Raw genomic sequence first — 25,246 nt, forward strand, 5'->3', positions numbered from 1 at the left:
ATGCACAGAGTTGGCATCACAGGCAAGCAGCTACGAGATCTCCATTCTGGGGATCCAAGAACACCATCATGTACACCCTGATGAAGAGATAAGGTTCACAGAGGTAGAGGGGATGCACCTCATCACCTCGTCTGCATGGAGAGAGCTGACGACGATGTCAGCACAAGGTGGAGTAGGGCTGATGTTGAACTGCAAGGCGAAGAAGGCACTGAGGGGCGTAGTCTCAGTCAGTGACAGAATCCTTACTGCGGAATTCGAAGGAAACCCGGCAACCTCTGTCATCATCTGTTACTCCCCGCACAACTGCAGTGAGGAGAAGGAGGTGGACGCCTTCTACAGTAAACTTCATGAAGCTGTCACTTCAATACCGGCACATAACTTCTTGGCTGTGCTCGGTGATTTTAATGCCCAGGTCGGACTGGAAGATGTTCCATACTCATACTAAGACTTTACCAACAGAAATGGACAATATCTAGTTGACTTCATCCAGGAACACAGTCTCATTGCCGCTAACACACAATTCAAGAAGCGAGCTGGTAAACTGTGGACATTTGAAAACAGAGCCTCCATCTGCAGGAAACAGCTCAATTACATCCTCGTAAGAACAAAATGGCGTAATTGTGCGATCAACACAGAAGCCTACAGCACCTTCAACTCGGTCAGTTCTGACCACAGAATAGTGTCAATGCAAGTGAGACTGACCCTGCAGCAACCCAAAGCCACAGGTCCCAAGGAGAAGATAGACTGGAAGGCATTCCCCTCACAACCCATTCTTCAAGCCCAGTACACGATGGAAGTGAGAAATCGCTGCGGCCCACTGGAAAGGGGGGAGGAAGAGACTGCCACCGGCCGCTATCAATGGGTCATAGACGCACACACAGATGCAACAAAGAGTTTGCCTACTGTGAAGTGAACTAAGAAGAGTCGGATCTTGAAACATCCTGACATCGTCACAGCAAGAAGTGTCATGCCGAACTTAGAAGGAGCAAAACAGAAGAGCTAAGAGATAAGTTCAAGACAGCAGAGAAGAATCTCTTTGCCACCTACGACTGACTGAAGGAAGAGGAACTAGCTGAGAGGATTAGAGAGATAGAAGCTGCTAATGAAGACATGCAGCATGGAGAAGCATGGCGCTTAGTCAATGAGATCAGTAGACGGAAGAAGTCCCCATCAGGTCAAATAAGTGGTAAAACAGCAGAGGACCGTGTCCTGACATGGTTTACCCACTTTAAGAACCTGCTGGGAAGCCCTCCAACGATCATGAAAGAAGAAAAGGACATACCCATGATACTAATGCAAGTCGACATCGATGACGGCTCATTCACCACTGAGGAACTGAAGGAGGCCAAATATGCACTCAAACAGGGTAGGAGTGCTAGACCAGATGGGATACCACCAGATGTCCTGAAGAACTACGACCTGGATGACATCTTGCTAGACATATGTAATACGGCACTGATGAAAGGTGACAAACCAGAACAATGGTCACTCTCAAGCATTATCCCAGTCCCCAAGTCTGGATCCTTCACGAAGACAGATAACTACCGCGGTATCAGCTTGACCTGCATCTTAGCAAAGTTACGCAATCGGATGATCTTGAACAGGATTCGCACCGCCATTGACCCTAAGCTAAGATTCAATCAGAATGGTTTTCGGCAGAAGAGAACAACAATAATGCAAATACTTGCTCTCCATAGGATCATCGAGGAAGTCAAGAAGAACAACCTACCAGCCATGCTTACTTACATTGATTTTCGCAAAGCTTTTGACTCCATACACCAAGGTAAGATGCTGAAGATCCTGAAAGTTTACAGAGTGCCAGACCATCTACTGAGAGCAATAGAGTCCAGCTATACCAAAACCATGGCGAAAGTTGTATCACCAGACGGAGAAACAGCAGTGTTCGAGCTCCTAGCTGGTGTGCTGCAAGGAGACACTCTGGCACCCTACATCTTTATAATCGTCCTTGATTATGCTTTATGTCAAGCTACCAAAGATCATGACAAGCTTGGTTTTACCATAAAACCAGGGAGAACCAAAAGGGTCAGACCAGTTACACTCACAGATCTCGATTTTGCAGATGACATAGTCCTGCTCTCTGACCAGATGGAGGAAGCACAGCAGCTACTGACAAAAGTGGAAATTGAGTGCAATAAAGTTGGACTTCACCTAAACGCTAAAAAGACAGAGTACATGGCGTTTAACTGCGTCGAAGGTACTCTCAAAACCGTAGAGAATGATACTATTAAGAAAGTCTTTGACTACAAGTACCTCGGGTCAAGAATGATGAGTTTGGAGAAGGACGTAAAGATACGGAAGGCGCTGGCGTGGAGGGCTATGAACGACATGAAGGAAATCTGGAAGTTGAACCTGACCAGAGGGCTTAAAAAGAGGGTTTTCATAGCAGTCATAGAGTCCATTCTCATGTACGGATGTGAGACGTGGACACTCGCCAAGACTATGCAAAAGTCTCTAGATGATTGCTATACACGAATGCTCCAGATGGTTCTTGACATGAGTTGGCAACAGCACATGACGAACGTCCAGCTCTATAACAACCTACCGATGCTCACCACTAAAATCGAGGCGAGAAGACTGCAACTAGCGGGGCACTGTCTACGCCACCCCAAGCTACCTGCCAGCCTAGTCATCATATGGGAGCCCAAGCACAGGAGGATGAACCCTGGGTGCCCTCCCATGACTATGGTCAACATGCTCCTAGAAGACAGCGGCGTGGCTAATGTAGATGAACTGAATACACTGATGAGGGAGAGGGAGAAGTGGAGAATCCATCATCATGCCCGATGCCAACCCCCTAGGCCTGAGTCGACGTAGTAGTAGTAGTAGTAGTAGTAGTAGTAGTAGTACTAGTAGTAATTATTCTGTCTTCACCCCTCCCATCAGGCAGAAGTTATTAAAAAAATGAAAAATGCAAAACAACCAGGTTTAATAACAGTTTCTATCTGATCTCTTGAACCAGTTCTCTTGTATGATAAAGATGAATTTTTGACCTTACAATCTAACTCGCTAAGGTCAGTGCACCTTATTGTTTTCCAGCACTGTGATTTCTCTGTAATTGAAACCCCACACAGACATGAATCACAATCAAACCCAGCCTTTGGTGTTGTAAGGCAGTAGCTCTACCAAATATGCAAGATCTCAAGGGACAATATTCTTACAGTATTTTATCCTTGGTGTTTCAAGTTGAGGCTCAGGTTCAAGTTCATTGTTGTCATTGACATACATACACAGAGTAGAAATGTTTTTTCCTGCAGCAACACAGCACACTACAAACATTGCAAACATGAATTACATAAACTTGAATTAACATAAATTATGTATAACATCAGATGTGCAAAAATAAACAGCAAAATAAATATATCATCCTGATGAAGGGTCTCAGCTCAAAATGTCGACAGTGCATTCTTTTTCATAGATGCTGCCTGGCCTGTTGGGTTCCTCCAGCATTTTATGTATGTTATATAACATTAGAACAAGCTTGAAAGAGAGGTAAAAAGAAATATAATCTGAGGAGGTGTTAGGGTTTATCAGGTTGTTTCAAGAGCCTAATTTCAGCTGCTGTTAAATCTTGAGGTGTTCTGCAGGAGAGAAAAACCATGGTGCTTTTTGACAGCTGTCAACTTGCTGCAGAGATTACAGCATAAGAGTCTTGGCATTAAAACCAAATCATGGCATTTTAAAACAAACTTTAAATATTTATGAGATATTGTAACTTTACAGCAGAACATATCCATTGGACAGGGATTTTATATTCATTGCACAGTTTAGAAATTCAAAACAGTGACCAGCATTTTCCTTGAGTCATTTTTATGACAATAGTGACCAAGTGCAAAGATGTGAAGATGATGCACTTGGAATTGAAACATGCCAACCAGCATTTGGTTGCTGAGTGTTATCCTGGAGTTACACTTATTTCATGCTCAAAAAAAGTTGGGTATTGAGCTCCACTGACCTGCACCAGTGTCTAAAACTTCATTGACTTTCACCATTCTGTGCTCATGGAACTCATTCATACCATTCTAATGGAGATACAAGAGATAGAAAATGCTGGAATCTGGAGTATCTGCACTCTCTTGTATTTTCATTGTAATTCTAAATTGCAAAGTCTCTACAAGGCACGCCCATTTTGAAGAAGTTTTCCTCCTCCCTTCCACAGGAGTTCTGTGAGATCCTCTCTCACTGTTCCCCTTCTCTGGCTCCAACTGTTTTCCTGCATATCACCCCTCAGTCCGAATGAAGGGTCTCAACCCAAAACACTGACTGTCCATTTCCTTCCACAAATGCTGCCTAACTGTTTTGTGTTCACCCAGCAATTTTTCTCATATCATTCTAAACTTACTTATTTTAGCACAGAAGGAGGCTATACTCAATGATTCAGAACCAAAACAGTTACTTTTTTAATTTTTGTAAGTAAAAATGAAAATGTATCAATCTTTAAAACTGGCAGACTCCAGACTGCAGACCACTCAGGTTGTGAGAGCAGTTTTTTTAAGAAAGCATGGCATCCAGGCTGGATTGCAGGTAAAACTAAAGTGCTGAGCCCTGAGGCTCCTACTACCGACCATCCTCTTGGCTAATGCCCAGCCTCTGGAAAATAAAATTGAAGACCACAGAGGGAGATTGCAGTACCAAGGTGACATTAGGAACTGTTGTGTACTTTGATTCATGGAGACATAGTTCACCCCCAGCACTCTAAACACGGTACTGCAACCCAAGAGCTTCACATTCCACTACATAAACTGGACAACAGTGTCAGATAAAGGCAGAGGCAGTGGCATTTACTTCATGATTAACTCAGTGTGGTGTTCTTTCTCAGTCCTGCTCTCCTGATCTTGAACATCTGATGGTCAAGTGTTATCCATTCCATCTGCTGAGGAGGTTTTCCACCATCATCCTTGTCAGAATATACCACCCGTAACTAATGCCAAGCTATCAAAGGAGCCGAAACTGTGATTAACAGCCATAAGATAGCATATCCCGATGCCTTCTCAATCCTTGTGGGGATCTTCCAGCAAATTAGCTTGAGGAAGTCACCAACATATCAACGTAGAAGCAGGGAGCCAATGAACTGTTGACCACTGTTACACCACTATCAAGAGCACTTACAGTGCCATCCCGTACCCAAGCCTGATCATCCAGCTGTACATCTACTCCTGGTGCACAGGTAGAGACTTAGGACCGTAGCATCAATGGTGAGGACCACAAGGGTATGGCCGAGGGAGGAAGAGGAGAACTTAGCGGACTGCTTTGAATTGGTGAACTGGACCATATTCAGGGATACATCTTCGCATATAAATAAATATGGCACAATCATCACTGACTTCATCAAGACCTGAGTGTGGCCATTGAGACCAATCTGGACATATCTAAACCCGAAGCCATGGATGAATCTGCTGAGGGCTAGATCTGTGACATTCAAGACTGGTGATCCAGAAATTTACAACAAGATGAGGTATGATCTATGGAAGGCTATTTTAAGAGCACAAATACATTTGGACAACAGCAATACCTACATCAGGCTGCTGTGCATTGATTAAAGCATCATTCCATCATCTCTTCAGTACTAATCAACAAGCTTCAAAACCTAGACCTCTGTACCTCTTTTCGCAACTCGATCATTGACTTTCAAGTCGGGAGGTCACAATCAGTGTCGATTGGAAATAACATCTTCTCATTGGCAATCAACACAGGCACAGCTCAAGGATGTGTGCTTAACCCACTCTTCTATGCCTCTCTACCTTTTGATAGAACTTTTCCTGCAGTTGAGAGGGAGAGACTAAAGTTAGATGTATCAGTATTACAGTGGAGTAAAGGGAGTTATAGCAGCATGGGAGAGGAGGTGACCAAAGTTGATTGGAAGGGGACACTGGCAGGGATGATGGCTGAACAGCAATGGTGGAGTTTCTGGGAGCAATTCAGAAGGCACAGGATAGATACATCCCAAAGATGAAGAAGTATTCTAAAGGGAGGATGATGCAACCATGGCTGACAAGGGAAGTCAAAGAGAGCATAAAAACGAAAGAGAGGGCATATAATATAGGAACAGTTAGTGGGAAGGTAGAGGATTGGGAATCTTTTAAAAAACCAACAGAAGGCAACTGAAAAAAGCCATAGGAGAAAAAAGATGAAATATGAAGGTAAGCTGGCTAATAATGTAGAAGTGGATAACCAAAGCTTTTCATTTATATAAAGAGTAAAAGAGAGCTGAATGGATATTGGGCCTTTGGAAAATGATGCTGGAGAGGTAGTAATGAGTGACAAACAAATAGTGAATGAAATTATTAAGTATTTTGTGTCAGTCTTCACTGAGATCCCAGGAATTCAGGAGTGTCGGGGCAGAAGTGAGTGTAGTTGCTGTTACTAAGGAGAGGGCGCTTGGGAATCTGAACGGTCAGAAGATAGATAAATCTGCTAGACATGATGCAGTACTGCCCAGGGTCCTAAAAGAGGTAGTTGAAGAGATAGTGGAGGCATTAGATTCAATAGATTCTGCAATGATTCTAGAGGACTGGAAAATTGCAAATGTCACTCCACCATTAACGAAGGGAAGGTAGCAGAAGGAAGGGAATTATAGGTCACTTAGCCTGACTTCAGTTGTTAAGAAGATGTTGGAGTACATTATTGAGAATGAGGTTTCAGTGTATTTGGAGGCAGATGATAAAATAGACAAGGTCCATAAGAGAAAATTTTGTAATCTTGCCTGATAATTCTGTTGGAATTCATTGAGGAAGTAACAAGTAGGATAGACAAAGGAGAATCAGTGGCTGTTGTTTACTTGCATTTTCAGAAGGTTTTTGACAAGGTGCCATACACGAGGCTGCTTAACAAGGTAAGAGCCCATGGTATTACAGGAAAGATACTAGCATGGATAGAAGATTGGCTGACTGGCAAGAGTAAAAGGACAGGAATAAAGATGTCCTTTTCTGGTTGGCTGCTAGTGACTATTGTTCTTCAGGAGTTGCTGTTGAGATTGCTTCTTTTCCTGTTATATGTCAATAATTTGGATGAAGGAATTGATGGCTTTGAGGCCAAGTTTGCAGACAATGCAAAGATAAGTGGAGGTGCAGCTTATGTTGAGGAAGCAGAGAGTGTGCAGAGGGACTAAGACAGATTGGGAGAATGGAAAAAGAAGTGGCAGGTGGAATTTAGTGTAGGGAAGTGTATGGTCATGCACAGTGGTGGAAGGAAAAAAGGCATAGACTATTTCCTAAATGAGAAGAAAATTTAAAAAACCAGAGGCGCAAAGAGACTAGGGAGTCCTCATACAGGATTGCATAAGGTTAATTTGCAGGATGAGTTGCATTAGTTACATTATCTTCTTACCTACCCATCACTTCCCTCTAGTGCTCCTCTCCCTTTTCTTTCTTTCATGGCCTTCTGTCTACTCCCATCAGATTTCCCCTTCTCCAGCCCTGCATCTCTTTCCAACTTCCCAGCTCTTTACTTCACCTCTCCCCTGTCCTGGTTTCACCTATCACCTTTTCTTTTTTCCTCACCCCCAACTCCCCACCTTCTTACCCTGACTCCTCATCTTCTTTCTCCAGTTCTAATAACGGGTCTCAGCCCGATACATCAAATGTACTCTTTTACATAGATGCTGGCTGGCCTTCTGATTTTCTCCAGCATTTTGTGTGTGGTATTTAGGTTCTTGATTAGTCAAGGCATCAAAGGTTACGGAGAGAAGACAGGAGAATGGGTTGAGAGGGATAATAAATCAACCATGGTGGAAAGGGGAGAAGACTCGATGAGCTGAATGGTCTAATCTTGCTCCTTTGCCTTGTGGTCTTATGACTGTGTGACTAGACACAGCTCAAAAGCCATCTATAAATTTGGTGATGACGCAGCTGCTGTTGGCATATCCCAGATGGTGACGAGGTGGTGTTCAGGAGTGAGATAGATCGGCTGGTTGAATGGTATCGTAACAACAATCCTGCATTCTTTATTAATAGGACCAAGGAGTTGATAGTGGACTACAGGAAAGTGAAGTTGGAAGAACACACACTTGTCCTCATTGAGGGCTCAGTAGTTAAAAGGGTTAGCAACTTCAAGTTCATGGGTATCAGTATCTCAGAGAAATACTGATATGGGCTCTATATATTAATGCAATTGTGGCAAAAGCATGCAAGTGGGTATACTTCATTATGAGCTTGAGGAGATTTGGAAGGTCACCAAAAACTTTAGCAAATTAGTACAGCTGTGCCATGAAGAACCTTCCGACTGGTTGTGTCACTGCCTGGTATGGAGATGCCAATACGCAGGATCAGAAAAGCTGAGGAGAGCTGTAGACTCAGCCAGCTCTATCATGGACACTAGCCACACCACCATCAAGGACATCTTGAAAAGGTTGTGCCTCAAGAATCTATCATACATCTCTAAAGACCATCACCTTCCGGAACATGCCCTTTTCTCATTATTACCATCAGTGAGGACACACACTCAACTTTTTAGGAATGGCTTCTTCCCCTCTGCAATCAGATTTCTAAACGCTTCATGAATCACGAACATCACCTCACTATTTGGTTCACTTTTTGCACTATTTATTTATTTTTGTACCTCTCTTGTAACTTCGTGCATTACACTGTACCACTGCTATGAAACAACAGGATTCATGACATACAAGATATATCAGTGATAATAAACCTGATTTGTGATGTGTCTCTTGTGAATTGTGTGAGGTGTGAGTGTGCTGGACCTGGTGTTCCTCAGCTGATAGTTACCTGGGGCGATTGACTGAAGCAGGAACACCTTCGAGAGTTGTATTTCAGAGATAGATAGAGTAATTCAATCACAGAGTCATACAGAACAGAAAATGGGCCTTTGGCCCTTTATATCCATGTCTACCATCATGTACCCATCTATGCTAGTTCTATTTACCAGCATGTGGCATGTAAAGGAAAACAAAACAAAATATCTTTATTGTCATTGCATAGTACAATTTGTCATGCACCAATACAGTGAAAATGAGTTTGCAACTCTTGTACTCAATGCTATAAAACAACAAATAAAATAAATAAACAATAAATAAAATCAAGTAACCAGCCAGTACAAGCAATGTCCAGCAGTACAAAAGCGCAACTCGGATGCATGACAGCCATAAAACCAGTATTAAAGTAGCAATACAACAATTTTATGGATGATGATTGATCGATTGGTTCAGAGCAATTATAGCTCTGGGGAAAAAGCTATCTTTCAGTCTGGAAGTGCGGACATAGAAAACCTTATAACGTCTACCAGATGGAAGAAGTTCAAACATTGCATGGGTGTGTATTGTCCTTACAGATGCGTGTAGCTTTCCTTAGACAGGCAGAGCAGTAGGTGTCCTCCAGGGCTGGGAGCTGTGTCCCACTGATCTTCTGTGTGCTAGAGACAACCCGCTGAAGTGCTTTCCTATCAGCTGCTGTACAACTGAGATACCACCCAGAGATGCAGTATGTTAAGATGCTCTCTATGGTGCAGCGGTAAAAGGTCACCAGCATTTGATCAGGTCGACCAGCTTTCTTCAGCGTCCTGAGGAAAAACAAGCGTTGCTGTGCTTTCTTAACTATTGTTGTGGTGTTAGTGAACCATGTAAGGTCTTCTGAGATGTGTGTTCCCAGAAACCTGAAACTGGACACTTGAAACCTGAAACTGGCCACTCATGCTCAACTAGACACTACCTAAATGTTGTCAGAGTCTGTGGCTCCATCACCCTTTCTTTTTTTTTTGCATGTGCCTGCGTGTGTGCGAGTCTGTGCGTGTGCATCTGCATGTGCGTGCGTGCACGTCTGTGCATTTGTGTCTGCGTGTCCATGCATGCATCCGTGCATGCGTCCGTGATGATGGATTTTTCATGGCTTTTTTACAAGGCGCGGAGCGAGAGAGAGAGGCTGAGACTGTGTGGCACGCCGCTCCTCACAGAAACATTCTTTGCAGTATTTTCCCTTGAGTATTGCGACACTCAACCCGGCATGGATGGAAAGCGTACTCGGGAGCGGACCTGACTAGTTTCGGGCTCGGGAACCTCCGCTCCAGGCTCCGGCACCGATGTCGTTGCGCCACCAGCCGGCCCTCCCTCACCCTTTCAAGTGAAAGACTTCTTCCTTGGATCACCTCTAGACCTGCTACTGTATAGCTTCAACCTTGAGACCTCTAGTTTTAAATATGTCTGTTCCGGAGAAAAAAGATTCATGCTATCTAGAAATTCTGTACCTTCTTCTTCATCCCTTTGTTCTTTCAACAGTTGTATCAGCACTGGTGAAGGTGAAGTGGGATGTTTCAACCAGGTACACATCTTGGACTGAGGATGGAGGTAAAAGCGAAGAGAGAGGTTTATATAAAATGTCCAGGGATGGACATCAGTGCACAGTCACAAAGCTGCAAAATACCACTAGCATTTGATCTTTCATTGATCCTATTGTAGTTACTATTCTATAGATTTGCTGAGCATGCCCACAGGAAAATGAATCTCAGGGTTGTATGTGGTTGTACAGTATGTTGGTAATAACATTTATTTCAACTTTGACTATGCTGCAAATTACCATTGGAATAACCCTGTCCACATTGGAACCAGAAACCACCTGGTTGAAAGTTGAACATATGTTGAGCTTACGCATCATTAGATTGTAAGAAACCAATTATGAAGTAAACAATGGTATATTGCACTGTTGACTGTTGTGAAGGAAAATATTCATTGACAAGATAGCAGGAATTGTGGCCCGGTTTTGTGGCCAAGTTAGCAGATGACACAAAGGTAGATTGAGGGGCAGGTAATTTTGAGGAAGCAGGGTGTCTGCGGAAGGACTTGTACAGATTAGGAGAATGTGCAAAGATGTGGCAGATGGAATACAGCATTGGGAAGTGTAGAAGAAATAAAGGTGAAAATATATTCTAAATAGGGAGTGAATACAGAAATCAGAGGTGTAAAGGGACTTGGGAGTCCTAGTGCAGGATTCCCTAAAGATTAACTTGCAGATTGACTTGGTAGTAAGGAAGGCAAATGCAATGTTAACATTCATTTCGAGGGGACAAGAATATAAAAGCAAGGGTATAATGCTGAGGCTTTATAAGTCATTGGGCAGACGGTATTTGGGATACAATGTGCACTTTTATATATAGGAAAGCATGTGTTAGCATTGGAGAGGAATTTTATGAGAGTGATCTCAGGAATAAAAGAGTATGAAGAGAATTTGATGGCTCTGAGCCTGTACTTGCTGTACTAGGATGAGGGGGCATCTCATTGAAATCTATTGATTATTGAATGGTTCAGATAGAGTGACATGAAGAGCAAGTCTCCAATAGTGCAAGAGTCTAGGACCAGAAGATACTGTCTCAAAAAGCAAGGATGTCTCTTTAGAACGGAGGAAAATATTTTTTAGCCGGGGGTGGTGAATCTCTGAAATTTAATGCCACAGATGCCAGAGAAGGCAAAGCAATTACTTATATTTAAAGTGGAGATTGATAGATTCTTGATTATTAAGGATGTCAAATATTATGGGGAGAAGGCAGGAGAAAGTGGCTGAGAAGGAAAATAAATCAGCCATGAACATATGGTGAAGCAGACCCAATGGGATGAATGACTTAATTCTCCTCCTCTGTCTTATGGTCTTATGGAATGGTCTTATGGTCTTATGGAATGAGTGTAAGTATAAAGTAATTCATCAAGCCGTGAAGGTGGAGAAGATACCTGAGCTCTGGAGACCTAATTCTTTAATATGTGCTAGACAGGAAAGCTTGAACACAGTGAAGTATGTGGGAGACAGGAAGTCTTGCAGATAAAATAAGGCAAGATCGATTTCCAAAATTATTTAGGATACACAGAAGCTTTATGGGAACAAAATTTACAAAATCAGCTTGAGATATGGAAAAACTATTATTCATTCAATACACTAGACACAGTCAGAAATCTATAAGAGAAAAACAAGAGGGGTGAGAGATATTACAAGCTATTCTTATCCTGTTACCATGTGAAGGAATAACTTACCAGAGAACAATTTAATAATCATGAAAAGCAAATAAAAGGAAAGCAAAACAGCAGATTGAGAGTGTATACATTAGAGCAACAGAATAACATAACAATTCGATGAAGAGTTTATAGGCACTCACAATTTTGCAAACTTACCAGTCCTACTCTAAATACTATATGGTGCAATTAGGAAAATAGATGAATCTTTAAGGGTGAATCGCGATTCTAGTTCCAAGGCAGCCTAGAATGATGTGCGAATAATTCCTGAGAAAAATTGTTTTGGGGTTGAGTTATTATTGTCATGTGTACAGAGATACAGTGAAAAGCTTTTGTTTTTACACCAGCAAGGTTGTAAAAAGAAAAATGGAATGCAGAATGTAGTGTTTCAGTTACAGAGATAGTGCAGTGCAGAAAAATAAGCACAAACACCGTGACGAGTTGATTGGGAAAGCAAGATTTCATTTTTAGCATATGAGAGTACATTCAAGAATCTGATAACAACCAGACAGAAGCTGTCCTTGAGTCTGGTGAACAAGCCATCAAAATGTAGAGAGACTGAAAGATAGATATTTATCAATGATTTCATGCTATCAACCCTATCTAAGCCCTGTATACCTCTATCAGATTCCTCATCAGCCTCCTACACTCCAAGGAAACCTAGCTGACTTACTCCAGTCTCTTCTCATTAATCAAATGTTCCATCTCAGGCAATATCCTGCTGAATCTCCCCTGCACAATCTCTAATGTAATGACATTTTTTCCTACAGTGAGACCAACACTCCAGCTGTGTACTGCCTGCTTTCTGTTTCTTGGTGTAATGCTGGCTTTGAATGCTTTTAAGTACTTTGAGTGCTCAGGCAAATTCAAGAGCTATTAAAATTGATGTAAATAATTTAAGGGTTCTTTTGAAGACCCTGACCTGGAGTTACACGCTGACTTTGGTCCTTTGCGGGAATGGAACTGGCTCTCGGGGTGTCGTGACTGGCCATTATCCGACATACCAAGGGCTCAGCCTAAGAGTTCAGCTCGCCTTTGGAGGCCTAGGATCTCGGGGCTCTGGAGACAGGAGGATCAATTGTCGGTGCCCTGGTGTGTCGTGGGAACTTAAAGATCTTTGGCTGTGTGCCCAGAGACCTAAGATCTTTGGGCACAGAGCTTGGAAAAAGTGACGCAGAGAACTCTTAACATTGTAAACCAGCGAGTTGTTTGTTATGTCTCCCCTCTTGCTGTGAAACGGAGACATCTCTTTCTCCCTTATTAGGGAGAGAGAGAACCTGTGGTATGTCAAATACCGGGTGAACATGTAGGCTTTGAAGTACAGCAAGTCTGTGTCTTTGCTGTTGCTTTTGCTGCACACTTGAGTGCTCGGTGACGGGTGCCAATGCTTTTTTTTGCCAGTGGGGGGCAGGGGGGATAGTTGCTTGCTGCCGCTTACGCATGGGAGGGAGGGGAGCTGCAGGGGGACTTTGGGGTTCTAACATTTAACTCTCATTCATTCTTTGGGGCATTCTGTTTTTGTGGATAGTTGCGAAGAAAAAGCATTTCAGGATGTATATTGTATACATTTCCCTGACATTAAATGCACCTTTGAAACCTTTGAAATATCAAATTATTGACACTTTTAAAGAAGTTAAAAGGAAATGTAGAATATGCTTCTTCACCCAGAGAGTGGTAAGAATGTGGAATTTGCTATGGTGAAGAGTAATTGAGGTGAATAGTGTAGATTCATTTAAGGAGAGACTGAACAAACACATGAGAGAGAAGGGAATAGAGGACTACACTGATAGTTGGGGAAAGACTGTCTTTATACTGTATATCCCATATTTTATATAGCTATAGGGTAATACAGCATAGAAACAGACTCATCAGCCAAACTTGTCCATGCCAACCAAGTTAGTCCAAATGTCCACATTTGGCCCATATTCCTCTAAACCCCTCCTCTCCATATACATAATCATCTGCAAATGTAAAGGATTCATTAAAATGCATGGAAATGTAGATATTAAATTAAAGTAACATTCAAACGTTATCTACTTTCCCAGCTGCCTCCTGGATGTGTCATCTGCTAAGCTCATTTTAACCAGTCCCATATCTGGGCGCATTACAGTTTGGAATGACAACTGCTCTGCCCAGGACAACAAAGAAATTGCAGAGAGCAATGAATGTAGCCCTTCATGAAATCGAAGCTTCCCTCCATTGATTGTCTACACTTGTGCTGCCTCAGGAAAGCAGCCAACATAATCAAGGACCTCTTCCACCCTAGTCATTTTCTCTTCTCTCCTTTCTAATTGGGCAGAAGATGATTAAGCTTGAAAACACATATTATCAGGGTTAAGATCAGTTTCTACTCTGCTGTACTCAGGCTCTTGAGCAGACCTCTTATACAGTAAAGATGAACTCTTGACCTTACAGCTTACCTCATTATGACTAACCTTAATTTGTTTACCTGCATTACAGATTCCATGTAACCATGATGACAAAGATTCAAGGATTCAAAGTGCATTTATTATCAAATAACGTATAAAGAGTGTATTCAACAGTCTGCCTTTTTTTATTCCTATTGTACTATCTTGACAAAGTGTAGGGATGATCTGTCTTAGACTCTCCCACCATAGGAAACATCCTCTCCACATCCACTCTATCAAGGTCTCTCACCATTCTATAGGTTTCAATGAGATCTTCCCCTCATTCTTCTGAATTCCAGTGAATACAGACCCATAGCCATCAAACACTCTGCATTTGACACGCCATTCAATCCTGGAATCATTTTTGTGGGCCTCCTTTGAACCCTCTCCAGTTTCAGCACATCCTTTCTAAGATAAGGGGCCCAAAACTGCTCATAATACTCCAAGTGAGGCCTCACCAATGCTTTATAAAGTTTCAATATTACAGCCTTGCTTGTATATTCTAGTCCTCTCGAAATACATGCTAACATCGCACCTGCCTTCCTCACCATAGACTCAACCTGAAAATTAACCTTTAAGGAATCTTGCACAAGCACTATTAAGCCCTTTGTGCCTCAGTTTTTTTGTATTTTCTCTCCATTTAGAAAATAGTCAACCTTTTTATTCCTTCTACCAAGGTATATGACTATACACTTCTTTACACTCTATACCATCTGCCATTTCTTTGCCCATTCTTCTAATCTGTCGAAGGCCTTCTGTAACCTCTCTACTTCCTCAAAAACTATCTGCCCCTCCACCTGTCTTCATATCATCCGCAAACTTTGCAACAAAGTCATCAATTCCATCATCTAAGTTATTGACATATAATGTAAAAAGAATCAGTCCCAACACAGACCCCTGTGGATCACTGCTAGTCACTGTCATCCAGTCAGAAAAGGCTCCCTTTATTCCCACTCTTTGTCTCCTGCCAATCAGCCACTGCTTTATCCATGCTGGGATCTTTCCTGTAATACCATGGGCTCATAGCTTTTTAAACAGCTTCATGTGTGGCGCCCTGTCGAAGGCCTTCTGAAAATCCAAGTACACAACATCACCTGATTCTTCTTTGTCTATCCTGTACGTGTAGCAATTACAATCTAATTACTTATTTCCATGGATTGGAGTGGTAAGTAATGGAGGGAAATCTCAGTAAGTATGGGTCCCACTGTTGAGTGGTTCAGAGGAAAGGAGAAAGAAGAGGAAAAAGAGGCAGGTTTCCTTCTCAGATGGTCACACTGCTGCTTTACACAGTCCAGTTCAGGTGGAAAAAGTGCAGTGGAGATTTGCAAAGATGTCACTGGGACTTAAGGGATTGAGTTATACAGAGGTGTTGAACAGATTGGGAGTTTTTAATCGGAGTGCAGGAGAATAAGGGTCAGCCTTATAGATACGTAGAAAATTATGAAGATCATAGATATGCTGAATGTGCACAGTCCTCTTCCCAGGGTAGGGGACTCTGAGATTAGAGGGCAAAGGTATAAGGTGAGAGAGAATTTTTGAATTAGAAACATGTGGAGCAGCGGTTTCTGCTCCCCTTCACATGAAAGCGGTCAGTACATGAAATGAGAGAAAGTGGTTGAGACAGGTACATTAACAATATTTAAAAGCTACTTGGACAGGTACATGGATAGGAAATATTTAGAGGGATATGGGCCTCTAAGGTAACTGGGACTGGTTTTGATAGCAATCGTAGTTGGCCTGGACCAGTTAGGCTAAAGGATTTGTGTCTGCACTGTAGGAATCGATGACTCTCTGCAGGCTTCCCCCCTGTGTTGCACTTGATCTTGACTTGAAAATGTTGTCATTGGGTCCAACTCCTGGAACTCCTTCCACAACAGCACCATGGGAAGCATCTTCACACAAAGCTGTGCAGCAGTACAAGAAGGCAGCTCACCTTGCAAAGGGCAAATGCTGCCCTTGAATGTATCAAAGCTATTGCTTTTGTCTCTATTAGCAGAGATAAGGTTTCTATTTCAGAATAGTTTCAAGCTAACGGTAGCTTTAATTAACATGTTCCTCTCCACTAGAGATTCCAATATATTCATTTGCGCAACTAAGTTTTGAAGCGGTTTTGTACTGTTTGGGAAAAATACTAGTGCCCGATAACTGCTCTGCAATTCTTTTTACTCAGGAAGGTAGGAAATACTTAATTGAGAAAGTTGCCAGCTCTTCTTCGGGTGTACATCTTAAAGGGACAATGGGACATCACAGCTTTTTGGCTTGCTCATTTTGTGACTATCGTTCTGTATTTAATTTTTTTTGGGCCACCCTCTTCAAGAAGAAAATGACAGAGTGGAATGGATTTATGAGCTCTACTGTAATTCCCAAATGTGAAAGGCATGCTGCTGATTTGACTGTAGACTAATGATAATGTCATTGATTGCAGAACACCTGTTCACAGCACACACTGCGTCTCCCACTGTCACTCAACCGAAGGGCTGTTCTGCACAATCAAAAACCATTTACAATCCTCAGAGATGTGAGGCTACTTAAAGGAGATTGGTATTTCTCACATTTTTCTTCTCACTATCATTTATATTTAATTCCATTTCAGTCAGCATCGAAGGAGGTCATTGGGCTCAAAGAAGCAAGTTTCATTCAACATTTTGAAAGGACTTTCCAATTTGTTCCATTCACCCTGCTCCGTCTCCATTTTAAGTATAAACCTCTGTTTAGTTTGAATGTGCATTCACTGCGCTTCAGGTAATGCAATTTTAAACTTACTGGTCAACAGATGTGAGGTCAACAAAGAAAAACTTTTCTTATGTTCCTTTGTCAATGGCCTAGCTGTCTGTTCATTTGATTCCTCTCTTCATGTTCATTCATCTCACTGCCAGTGTACAGTGGCTGCAGTGGGTCCCTACCATAAGATAGACTCCAGTTCTCACTTGGCTTATTCCAACACCACCTCTCAAACCTATGATGTCTGCCCTCAAGGTCAAGGTTGGATGGGAACATCACTCCTCCAAGTCACGCATTTGGGAGACATATTATCATTCCTTTAGGTCTAATGCAATCTTCCACACTAGTGCAGATGGACTTCACTGCACCCACAGTAGTACACAGAACACAAGAAAGAGGGAGCCTGTCGCCATTCAATATAATCATGACTGACTGAACTCAGGCCTCAAATCCCTCCCTGGCCAATTCCCCCTCAATCTCTTGATCTATCAACAATATATCCTTCTTCACTTTGATTCATTAGTGCATCTCACCACTACAACATTCTCGAGGGCAGTGCCAACCTTGCCAGCAGAGTTTATGTCAAGGGGGGAGAAGATGGCAGTGCGACGACAGCGCGCGCGGCCACTTCGGTGATGAATGTCTGTTATTTGTCAAGTAGGGGACCGTGCACAATCCTGATTTGATGGAGTCAGATGTGAGAGCACAGTGGAACATCTGGAAAACTTCTGAAATGCCTGCTTTGCTACCGCTGCTACTGTGTGGTAACCGGAATCTCCGGAGCTAAAGGCCCTGAAATCCTCGGCTTTGCGTGTTTCAGTGGCCGGGGAGAGGTTGAAGGCGCTCGGCAGAGGATGGTGCTCAGGAGGCTGTATCGGAGAGGCTGCTCAGAAGCTCGGAGTTTTCGGACGGATGGACTCAGGGTTGGCTGGGGTTGGTTGCTTCCAAGGTATCGGCAAGTTGACGGTGCCTGGAGGTTTATGGCAGGGAGTTTCTCCCTTTTGCCGCCTGCTACTGGGGACTCGGGAGTCGATCGACTCGGGACTTTGAGACTTTTTTTACTGTGCCTATGGTGGGTTCTTTATCAAATTATGGTATTGCTTTGCACTGCTGTAACTATATGTTATAATTATGTGGTTCTGTCAGTGTTAGTCTTTGGTCTGTCTTGTTTTCTGTGATATCACTCCGGAGAAACATTGTATCATTTCTTAATGCATGTATGCATTTCTAAATGACAATAAAAGAGGACTGAGTGTTCTCATAATCTAATGGCGTACTTTCTAGGTTAATATAATATACACTAATTTTATTAAAGATACTGTATTTATCTTATCCTATCGATCACTGTCTCAGAAGCTCTGCAACTTGAAGCCAGCTTCTTTTTCCAATTTCCCTGTTCTGGCGAAGGGTCTCTGACCTGAAACATTAACTCTGTTTCTCTCTTCCCAGATACTGCTTGATCTGCTGAGTATTACAGCATTTCTCCCCTTTATTGAGCCAACCTATGATTTTGTTTATTTCCCTATTTAATTTTCACAAGAGAAGAGTTTAAAAAGTAAGCATTTCTGTCTTTTACAAAATGGCATGAAATACGCAGTAACTCAGTGTGGAGCCATAAGCAACAAGCAAAGCTAATTAAAAGTGGAAGTACACTGAAAGGTCATGTACGTTTTTAAATCTCCAACTGGGAAGCTTGTGTGTTGCAGAAACAGCAGGAAAGCTTTTTCACATTTAGAGATATACAACTTCATAGAACACTGGACAGGATATTTGACCCATGATGCTGTGCTCATCTTGATGCCAATTTATATTAAACGTCCTCCTCCTGTGTATCATTTATATTCCTCCATTTTTTCATATTCATGTGTGAAGCACCTTCAATTACTCCAAAAGACTGAGGTTTGGTAAAATACTGAAAGGCTTTTATTCGCTGTACAATACGACCTCCACAGTGAGTGTCTGCCCCCGGACTGAGGGGGAAGGGCAAGGCGAACACCTTTATACAGGACTCTGTGGGAGGAGCCACAGGGGCAGTCAGCAGAGGGGTGTGTCCAGACAGGTAACCAAGTTACAACATATATACATGTTTTACCACAATGTGTCAATCTGAAAGCCTCTTAAACTCCACCGAACTTCCTGCTTCCACTATTACTCTGGTAACTAATTCCAGGCACCTACTAGTCTCCACGTAAAAAAAAAAATATCCATTGCATGGCCTTTACCCATTGCCCCTCTAAACTTAAAAATATGTCACCTAGTCTTTGGCATTTCTACCCTGGTGAAAAGGTTCTCAATATCTACCCTATTTATGGCTCTCATTATTAAAAAAAAAAATCTGGTCCCTCCTCAGCCTCTGACACTTTAGAGTCCAGGGAAATCAAGCCTAGTACGTCTTACCTTTCCTTATAGCCTAGTCCAGCGGCCAGGTTTTCTTACAGCCTAGTCCAGGTTGCCGCTCTGGTCCAGCAGTAGCCTGTGATCAAGAAGACTATTAGGAAATGGTCACAGGAGGCCAATCGCCGAGCACAGCCAAGAAGTTATGTGCCGGTATTGAAGTGACAGCTTCATGAAGTTTACTGTAGAAGGCGTCCACCTCCTTCTCCTCGCTGCAGTTGTGTGTGTGTGCGTGTGTGTGTGTATATAAGTAAATAACAGATGGGGTACAAGGGGGAGGTGGGGCATTAGCGGAAGTTAGAGAAGTCAATGTTCATGCCATCAGGTTGGAGGCTACCCAGACGGAATACAAGGTGTTGTTCCTCCAACCTGAGTGTGGCTTCATCTTTACAGTAGAGGAGGCCGTGGATAGACATATCAGAATGGGATACTGTTCTGGGGGATGACCTCCCAGGGGATTGCCACAGAGACCGAGTTACTGGCACTGAGCATGGGTCTGTGGTGCAGAGGGGAAAGAGGGAGAAGAGGGGAACGGTAGTGATGGGGACTCAATAGTCAGAGGAACAGGAGATTCTGTGGATGTGAATGGGAAACCAGGATGGTATGTTGTCTCCCAGCTGCCAGGATCAAGGACATCTTGGATCTTATCCACAGCATTTTGGAGAGGGAGGGAGAGCAGCCAGATGTCTTGGTACTTATTGGTACCAATGACATATAGTGGCATGCAAAAGTTTGGGCACCCCTGGTCAAAATTTCTGTTACTGTGAATAGCTAAGCGAGTAAAAGATGAACTGATTTCAAAAAGGCATAAAGTTAAAGATGACACATTTCTTTAATATTTTAAGCAAGAAAACTTCTTTATTTCCATCTTTTACAGTTTCAAAATAACAAAAAAGGAAAAGGGCCCGAAGCAAAAGTTTGGGCACCCTGCATGGTCAGTACTTAGTAACACCCCCTTTGGCAAGTATCACAGCTTGTAAAGACTTTCTGTAGCCAGCTAAGAGTCTTTCAAGTCCTGTTTGGGGGATTTTCGCCCATTCTTCCTTGCAAAACGTTTCTACTTCTATGAGATTCTTGGGCTGCCTTGCATGCACTGCTCTTTTGAGGTCTATCAACAGATTCTTGATGATGTTTAGGTCAGGGGACCATGAGGGCCATGGCAAAACCTTCAGTTTGCGCCTCTTGAGGTAGTCCATTGTGGATTTTGAGGTGTTTTTTGGTTCATTATCCTGTTGTAGAAGCCATCCTCTTTTCATCTTCAGCTTTTTTACAGACGGTGTGATGTTTGCTTCCAGAATTTGTTGGTATTTAATTGAATTCATTCTTCCCTCTTCCAGTAAATGTTCCCTACGCCACTGGCTGCAACACAAGCCCAAAGCATGATCAATCCACCCCCATGTTTAACAGTTGGAGAGGGTTCTTTTCATGAAATTCTGCACCCTTTTTTCTCCAAACATACCTTTGCTCATTGCGGCCAAGAAGTTTTATTTGAACTTCATCAGTCCACAGGACTTGTTTCCAAAATGCATCAGGCTTGTTTAGATGTTCCTTTGAACCTTTTGAATAGAGGTGTAATATGAAAGCAAGCTAGCAACCACAAAGAACAAACAAAAAACATAAAAACGAGGGTAGTAAAAACTTTTTCAAGTATGTTAGAAATACAAGAGAGATGAGAGTGGATATAGAATGGCTAGAAAATGAGGTTGGAGAAATAATAATGGGGGTCAAGGAGATGGTAGATGAACTAAATGAGTATTTTGCATCAAATTTCACTGTGAAAGACACCAACAATGTGCCAGATTTTGAAGGGTGCAAGGGAGAAGAAGTGAGTGCAGTTATTATTACAAGGGAGAAGGTGCTCAAAAAGCTGAAAGACATAATGATACTTAAGTCACCCGGATCAGATGAACTGCATCCTAAGCTTCTGAAAATAGTAGCAGTAGAAACTGTGGAGGTATTAGTAATGATCTTTCAAAAATCATTGTATTCTGACAGGAAAATTGCAAATATCACTCTACTCTTTAAGAAGGCAGAAAGCAAATTATAGACCAGTTAGCCTGACCTTGGTGGTTGGGAAGATGTTGGAGTCAATTGTTAAGGATGAGGTTATGGAGTACTTGGAGACACAGGATAAGGTAGGACAAAGTCAGCATGGTTTCCTTAAGGGAAAGTCTTGCCTGATGAACCTGTTGGAATTCTGTGAGAAGATTAAATGTAGGATAGATAAAGGGAATGCAGAGGATGTTGTACATTTTGACTTGCAGAAGGCCTTTGACAGGGCGCCACACATGAAGCTGACTACTGAGTTAAGTCCCCATGGTATTACAGGAAAGTTACTGACATGGTTCAAACATTGGCTGATTGGTAGGAGGCAGCGAGTGAGGAAAAAGGCCCTTTTCTGGTTGGCTGCCAATGACTAGTTGTGTTCTGCAGGGGTTGGTGTTGGGACCTCTTCTTTTTATGTTATATGTTAGAGTGATTTTTGGGTTAGGACATAAACATTTAACAATTGGCTTTGGCTACCAGTCTTCACATCTGAAAATGTATTGTGCATTTAATTTGGAGTGCAGCTCTGAACAATGGGTTCCTAAAAGCTGTGAATCCTAATCAGACATTGCTGATTAAAATTCATTTGGATGTCTATGGTGTGGATGTGCATCAGGAGGTGTGAAGGTTGTATGTAGTTTCAAAGAAAGCATTGTCCATATATTGTAAATATGGAATTGTCCTTTGAAGTTTAGCCAATAAAACATTGAGCCCCACATTGGGCCAGCAGACCTTTCCGCCCAAAGCACCTCTATATGATACCTGCTGTACCTTGTTTTGTCGAACAAAGAAGCTGTTTTGCATCTAACGGTAATCTTCTCGGTGACTTCAGTCACGCAACTACACTGTATATCAATGGTTTAGGATGACGAAATAGATGGTTACATTTTCAAATGATACAAAGAATGGTGGAGGGGCTGGTAGCGCTGAGGAAACAGGTAGGCTGCAGAAGGACTTAGACAGATTAGGAAAATGGGCAAGAGAGTGGCAAATGAAGTGCAATGTTGGAAAATGCATGGTCATGCACTTTGGTAACAGAAATAATGTGCAGACTATTTTCTAAATGGGGAGAAAATCATAAAATCTGAGATGCAAAGGGACTTGGGAGTCTTGTGCAGAACAACCTAAAGGATAACTTGCAGATAGAATCAGTGGTGAGGAAGGCAAATGCAATGTTAGCATTCATTTCAAGAGGTCTACAATACAAGAGCAGGGATGTGATGCTCAGACCTTAAAAGGCATTGGTGAGGCCGCACTTTGAGTATTGAGAACAGTTTTGGGCTCATGATCTAAGGAAAGATGTGCTGGCATTGGAAAGGTTTCAGAGGAGGTTCACAAGGATGATTCTGGGAATAAAAGTGTTATCATATGAGGAAGGTTTCATAGCCCTGGGTCTGTACTCACTGGAATCTAGAAGGATGGGGGAGATCGCATTGAAATCTTCAAATGTTGAAAGGCCTAGACAGAGTAGATGTGGAATGGAAGTTTTCCATGGAGGGGGAGTCTAGGACAAGAGGTCACAACCTTGGGATAGAGGGGCATTTAAAATAGAGATGTGGGGAAATTTCTTTAACCAGAGGGTGGTGAAATTGTGGAATTTATTACCATAGGCAGCTGTGGAGGCAAGGTCGTTGGGTGTACTTAAGGCAGAGCTTGATAGGTTCTTGACTGGACAGGGCATCAAAGGTCATGGGAAGAAGGCTGGGGAGTGGTACTGAGGAGGGGTAAAAAGGATCAGCCATGATTGAATGGTGGAGCAGATGCAACAGGCCAAATGGCCTAATTCTGCTGTTATGTCTTATGGTCTTCATCATAGAAACCGACCCTATACAGTCTTTCGAAGATTCATATTCACTAATTCCAAACAAATCATGTTTTATTTTAATTTTAGCAATCCACATATCTGGAGATTTATCACTTCAACAAAATTCTGACAGAAGACTTTCATCTTTCTTATGCAAACATTTTGCTCTAACAAATTAGAGTGCTTTTCATTCAGCGATTGGTTTGAACTTTTTCACTGAGTGCCTAGACGAATGCAATGTTGTCACACTGAAATCTCCAAAGTGTCAAAGATAACACAGTTGATGGATTCAATGTCAGGGTGCAGAAGAGATTCAAGTCAATGTTGTTGATGAGTAAAAACACTGAGGCTTTTCCTTTAGAGCTCAGAAGACAAACCTGAAATGTATTTGAGATCTGTTTATTTAATGAGGGGCTTGAACAGAATGAAGAGAAATATTTATTTCACTTAACAGTATAGATTTACAGAAAGTTGTAGATGGATTTCAAGATTCAAGATTCAAAGATTTAAAGTACATTTATTTTCAAAGAATGTATAAATTATATAGCCTTGAGATTTGTCTGCTTACAGGTAGTCACCAGGCAATAAACCCGATAGAACCCAATGAAACAAATAAAGACCAACCCCCAATGTGCAGAGAAAGATGGGGAAAAAGACAAATCATGCAAACAATAGAAGTAAGCAACAGCCTTCCAAACCAAATTGAGAATTTGAGAAGAATTGAGAAAATATTATTTTACTCAATAATTTGTGGGTGGGTAGAACTCACTACTTGAATATGCAAAGGAGACAGAAATCTTCACTGCATTTGGAGACCTTTTGTGTGCGTACTCAAAGAGCTGCGACCTGCAGGACTATGGACTGAGGGCTGAGAGTTTGGATTAATCTAAAATTTGATTTTGTCCAGCACAGGTATGATGTGGCAAATGGCATCATTCTATAATTCTGTAAACCACAATTCTTTAAGCTTGCCTCAATTAAAAATAAACTTTTGGAAAATGAATTAATGGGCACCATGGGAAAATTGACATTTATTCTCAGTGCATTAATGACTCATAGTGATAAGCTTGGATTCTTGCAGGCCTTCTGGAGAATGGAGCTTTTGAGCAGTGAGTTCTGGGATTTGAATCAACCACCAATGAAGGAATTAGTCATTATGTGCTGTCCCATATGACATGAATGATCATCGTCTTCCATCTGTCTTTAATCTGAGCATTTCCAATAAATTCTTCAAAACTCTTGCTTGCCCATCCCTTGATGTAACTCATGAATGTCATACACTGTCAATCGTGATCTTTTTGTTCAATTAATTTTCCCAAACTTGCAAGAAGATCAAGCTTCTCTTTCCTCAAGACGTATCCCAGATATTCCAGCTGCCATTTCCTGATTGATGATATCAGTTCCCTTTTTATTCCGATTTTTCACAACACTTCCTTATTTGTTACCCTGTCCTTCCATGATACTTTCATCATTCTTGTCCAAAAACCATTTACTGCATCTTCAAGACTCCTCTCATTTTGCTTTGATATTGTCCAACATTTGCTTCCGTGTGTTAAAGTGAAATGAATATAGTACCACAATACTCTGAGTTTCGTACCCATAGAAATCACCTTATTCTTTAGTATCTTGTTCAAGTATAATTGCAAATAAAGCACAACAGCACTTCTATTTCCTCAAGAATCCATTGTGATTCAGCAAGTCATCAAAAACCTCGACAAACTTCTACAGATGTGTGGTGAAAAGTGTGCTGACTGGCTGCATTACGGCCTGGTGTGGGAACACCAATGCCCTGGAGTGGAAAATTCTGCAAAAGGTAGTAGATTTGGCCCAGTACATCATAGCTAAAACCCTCCCAATCATTGAGCATATGTACATGAAATGTGGCCATAGAAAAGCAGCATCCATCATCAAAGA

At 42.0% G+C, this 25,246-nt stretch overlaps 2 pseudogenes; both read left to right on the forward strand.

Moving 5' to 3' along the window:
• The window catches only part of LOC140191137 (craniofacial development protein 2-like), a 130,698-nt pseudogene extending 129,785 nt beyond the window's left edge, over positions 1-913 (forward strand).
• A 347-nt stretch (positions 914-1,260) lies between these two features.
• The window catches only part of LOC140191204 (cytosolic Fe-S cluster assembly factor NUBP2 pseudogene), a 29,749-nt pseudogene continuing 5,763 nt past the window's right edge, over positions 1,261-25,246 (forward strand).

The sequence above is a fragment of the Mobula birostris genome, chromosome 1 (assembly GCF_030028105.1).
Source record: "Mobula birostris isolate sMobBir1 chromosome 1, sMobBir1.hap1, whole genome shotgun sequence".
NCBI classification, from domain to species: Eukaryota; Metazoa; Chordata; class Chondrichthyes; order Myliobatiformes; family Myliobatidae; genus Mobula; species Mobula birostris.